The sequence below is a fragment of the Canis lupus genome, chromosome 32 (assembly GCF_011100685.1).
Source record: "Canis lupus familiaris isolate Mischka breed German Shepherd chromosome 32, alternate assembly UU_Cfam_GSD_1.0, whole genome shotgun sequence".
NCBI classification, from domain to species: Eukaryota; Metazoa; Chordata; class Mammalia; order Carnivora; family Canidae; genus Canis; species Canis lupus.
Window position 1 is genome coordinate 32505817 of NC_049253.1, and position 5578 is coordinate 32511394.

General features: G+C 32.4%; 1 non-coding gene across 1 annotated transcript; it reads right to left on the bottom strand.

Annotated features, from left to right (window-relative positions):
- Positions 1-2747: 2747 nt before the first annotated feature.
- On the bottom strand, positions 2748-2853 carry LOC119867256. Its single transcript, XR_005382991.1, has one exon. It is a non-coding gene; the product is annotated as a U6 spliceosomal RNA (small nuclear RNA).
- Between the last annotated feature and the right edge of the window lie 2725 nt (positions 2854-5578).

Here is a 5578-nt window from a genome sequence, read left to right on the forward strand (position 1 = left end):
TGAATACAAAAGTTATCAAAAAATTAATAATTTAACCCTGCAATATTAAAAAAAAATCATACCCCAAAACCATTTGGAGTTTATCAAAGGGATGCACAGGTGGTTCAATATTTGAAAATCAATCATTCTAATTTGCCATATTAACACTCTAAACAAAAATGTATGATCATATCAATTAATGCAGAAAAAGGATTTGACAAATCTCAACATCCATTTCTGATAAAAATTGTAGCAAACGAGGATATAGAAAAAACCTGATCCTCAATCTGAAAAGAGATATAGGGATCCCTGGGTGGCGCAGCGGTTTGGCGCCCACCTTTGGCCCAGGGCGCGATCCTGGAGACCTGGGATTGAATCCCACGTCGGGCTCCCGGTGCATGGAGCCTGCTTCTCCCTCTGCCTATGTCTCTGCCTCTCTCTCTCTCTCTCTCTCTCTCTCCCTGTGTGACTATCATAAATAAATAAAAATTAAAAAAAAATTTTTTTAAAAAGAGATATCTGCCAAAAAAAAAAAAAAAGAACAAAACAAAAACACAAAAACTACACTAAACATCATATTTAATGTTGAAAGACTGTTTTCCCTTAAGATTGGGAGCAAGGCAACAATGTCCAATCTCATCATTCCTACTCAACATATAGAGTTTTAGCTAGTGAATAAAAGGAAAAATAAATAAAAGTCATATAGATTTAAAAAGAAGAAATAAAACTGTCTTTATTAACAAATACTATGATTGTCTATGTAGAATATGCCAAAAAAAAAAACCCTAAAAAGTTTAGTTTAATAAACCCCCTACAACTAAAATGTTTTGTAGGATTATAGCATACAAGGTCAACAAACAAAAATTAATCATATTTCTATATATTAGCAATGTACAATTGGAAAATGAAATTTAAAATGAGTAACATTTACAATAGTTCCAAAAAAAATTAAATACTTAGGTATAAATCTATCAGAACATGTACAAACTTGAGCCCTAAGCTTAAAAGAAATCCCTTTAGGGATCTGGAAAAAGGAGAAAATGACACCCAGGGGAGAGAAAATAAGATTTTCAGACATTTTAACATCAAGCCTCATTACAAAAATAAGTCTGAGTAATATATTTAAGACACTTGTATTAGCCAGAGTTCTCTAGAAGTGTAGAGAGAGAGAAAACTTATTTTAAGGAATTGGTTCATGCAACTATGGAGGCTGGCAAGTCTAAACTCTGCAGGGTAGACCAGCAAGCTAGAGACTAGAGAAGAGCCAACATTGCAATTCGAGTGCTGCAGAATTCCCTTTTGTTTGGAAAACGTCGGTCTTTTGTTTTATTTAGGTCTTCAACTAATTGGGTGAGGTCCATTTACATTATGAAGAGCAATCTGCTTCACTCAAATTCCACTGATATAAATGTTAATCTAAATCAAAAACACCCATACAGAAACATCCAGAATAATGCTTGATAATATATCTAGGCATCATGGCCCAGTCAAATTGACACAAAAATTAACCATCACAACACTTAGGAGAGAAAATGTGAACTAAAAATTTTATATAAAAAAAATGATTTTCAAGTATAAATGGCACATATAAAACGTTAACAATATTAGGAACTCAGAGAACAGTGTGCTCATGAATCCCTCCTGAGGAATCAATGGATAGTCAGCTTCAGAAAATCAAAATAAGCAGAGAAACATTAACATAAGAATTGGTATAATTGAGGACTAGTGGGCTTCCAACAGCACAAAAGGAAAGGCAACCTGACATGAGGTGCTTCCTGAAGGAACACCACACCACTTACATAATATTGCCAAAGGGATTAAACTCAAATTAGGATCAAACCTCTGGATCCAGCTGACCATTTACAGAAAATATAGAACACAGAAGAAAACTAAACTGACCCTTGAGTATGCAATGAACAAGAGCCAGAAAGTGGAAAACTATAGGTCACAGGACTCAATTTTTCAACAAATCAACGTTGGATAAAATAAGAGATGAAAGAATCACCTACCAAGTAAAGAAATTAAATTTATAACAGATTTTTACATGCCAGATAAAACTAGTATTTAGGGATGCATACTGGAGTAATAAAGATATAAAGAAATACAATGAGGGGCATCTGGGTGGCTCAGTCAGTTGAGTAACCAACTCTAGATTTCAGATCAGGTCATGACTTCAGGGTCATGAGATCAAGCCCCATGCCAGGATCTGTGCTGGGGGCATGGAATCTGCTTCAGATGCTCCCTCTGCCTGTCTCTTTCCCTCTCCCATTCTATCTCCAGCCCCCCCAACTCAAATAAATGAATGAATAAATAAATAGATAAATAAATAAATAGATAAATAAATAAATAAATAAATAAATAAATAAATGTAATGAGAGATTATAATAAAAATTAAGATATTGATTACTTTTGAGAGTAAGGAGATAGTGATTAGGATGCTTGTGAGCAAGAACACAATATGATGTTAGTGGGCCTGAGGAACTTTTTGCCTTCCCATTTTCCTATTACCATAAAAACTTTCATAAGTTATAACTTATGACTATGTTGTTATAAAGGTAAATACATTCATATATTAATGTTGTGTGCTAAAACATTTCCCTTTTTTTCTTAAAAAAATTAAAGCATCTTCATGAGCCCCTAAAATAAATCAAAATATCTTAAAAGAAATTATTTTCTTGAACCCTACAACAATTGTGGGTCCAGGTACTTTGCCTACTGGACTTAATGAATATGTCAGCTTGTTTCTTTTTTGTTTTTTCCTTTTTCTTTTTTTTATGGAATGCTTCACGAATTGTGTGTCATCCTTGCGCAGGGGCCATGCTAGTCTTCTCTATGTCGTTCCAATCTTAATACATGTGCTGCTGAAGTGAGCACACATTAGCCTTGTCTCTGAGTTGGCTGACCAAGTTATATTTCTTGAACTGGCTCATAGTCACAGGAGTATTTTCCTTGTTCATTAAGATATTTTAAAAATATAAATATATTATAAAAAGAAAAACTTATACACTGAAAATTGTAAAGCATTGATGGAGGAAACAAAAGAAGACTCAAATAAATGGAAAGACAGCCCATGTGTTAGAATTGGAAGAATTAATATTAAGATGTCCACACTACCCAAAGTAATGTCCAGATTAAATGTAAGACCTGAAACAGTAAAACTACTAAAAAATAACATAAGGAAAAAGCTCCTTGAGATTGGGCTGGGCAATGTTTTTTTAGGATATGACCCCAAAAGTACAAGCCACAAAAGCAAAAATAGATAAATAGGATTGCATCTAACTAAAAAGTTTCTTCACGGCAAAGGCAATAATCAACAGTGAAAAGGCAAGCTATGAAATGAAAGAAAATATTTGCAAACCACACATCTAATAAGGGATTAATATTCAAACTATATAAGGAACTCAACCAATTCAATAGCAAATACATAATCCAATTCTAAAATGGGCAAAAGATCTCAAGACATTTCTCAAAAGAAAACATATAAAAGGCCAACAGGTGAAAATGATAAGGTACTCAACATCATTAATTATCATAGAAATGCAAATTGAAACTATGAGATATCACTTCACATCTGTTAAAATGGCTATTGTCATAAAGACAAATGATAATAAATGTTGGTAAGGATATGGAGAAAAGGGAAACCTTGTACATTATTTTTGGGAACATAAACTGGTACAGTCATTATGGAAAACAGTATGGAGGTTCCTCAAAAAAATTAAAAACAGAACTCCCTGTGATCCAACAATCCCACTTCTGGGTTATCCAAATAAATAAATAAATAAATCAGTACTATACAATCTCATATTCCTTGTAACATTAGTAATAATAGCCAAGATATGGAAACAACCTAAATGTCTGTTGGCAGATGAATGGATAAGGAATATATATATATATATACACACACACACACACCATGGAGTATTATTCTGCCTTAAAAAAAGAAAGAAATTCTTTCATTTGCAAGAATATGGATGGACCTTGAGGGTACTACACTAACGGAAATAAGCCACACAAAGAAAGATAAACACTGCATGATCTTACTTATATAGAGAGCCTAAAAAAATCAAATTCATGGAAGCATAGAGAAAAATGATGGTTTCCAGGGTTAGATATTGATCAAAGGGTACAAAGTTTCAGTTATGCAAGATAAATAAGTTCTAGAGATCTGATGTACAGTATGGTGACTATATTAAACAACACTATGTCGTATACTTAAAATTTGGTGAGAGTAAATAAATCTTAAGATTCTTAGGATACACACAAAAAATGTCAACAACATAAGATGATGAATTTGACTGTGGTGATTATTTAAAAACGTATATTGGGGTACCTGGGTGGTGAAGCCAGTTAAGCATCTGCCTTCAGCTCAGGTCATGATCTCAGGGTTCTGGGATCAGCCCAGCATCAGGCTCCCCTGTTCAGCAGGGAATGTTCTTGTGTTCTCCCTATCTCAAATAAGTCTTTTTTAAAAATCTTTATATATATATATATATATATATATATATATATATATATATATATATCTCAAAACATCAGATGATATACCTTAAATATATATGATTTTTGTCAATTACACTTCAATAAAGCTGAAAAGAAAAAGGAAAAAGATTACAGAGCCATAAATAGACTGAGGGATGACCTCTTGATGGAAACCTGGAGGCCATGGAGAGTAATTTCAAATTTCTGAAAAGAAATAACTCAAAATCTAGAGTTCTATACACAGCAAAAATGACCTTCAAAAATGAAAAAAAAATATTTTCATGCAAATTAATCTCTAGTAACAAAAAGATGATTGGTGGTTGGGGCAGTGAGAAAGATAGAGGGATTACCAAGGGGCAGGAAGAAGGTAGGGGCTATGAATGTGTCCACTATTTTTTATTGTGATAGTTTCACATCTGTATGCATATGACAAAACTTCCTAATGTGTACACTTCAAATATTTCCTGTTTATTGTATGTCAGTTATATCTCAATAAAGCTATTTTTTAAATAAATAAATAAATAAATAAATAAATAAATAATAAATAAATAAATAAAACATTTTCAGACTAACAAAACAGGGAATATATCACCAGCAGACTCACCCTAAATTAAATTCTAAGGCTTAATTAATTGAATGTAAATAATTTTTTTAATTCTAAGGCTTATCACTACCTGTTTTTTCAAACTTTCATGCAAATCTGTTGAATAGGGAAATAACAGTTAAATTAACTTCTAAATTGATTTTAATTGATCTTTTATTACTCTTTTTAATAAAGTAATAGCTGTTTAAGCATTCTTGCATGTGTTAAAACTTTAGTTTTCTACAAATTAACTTTTTATAGTAACTTTTAAAGTAAAACTAAATCCTACCTGGTGAAAATCCATTAATCTCATCATGTTCTTATTCTTACAAGTAAGGAAGCAGGGTTTCATATAGGGTGGCAAGAGGTTAAGGTAGTCCTTTTTGGAAGAGGAAAGGTGAGGTGAGGTAGTTTGTGTTGCTATGCTCTGATTCACAATCTTGGAATCTTTTGTTCAGAGCTACAATAACATAAACATTTAAATAATCATCCTTCTTAGACTAAACTTTTGGTATGGAATTGTCATTTTGCTTGCCA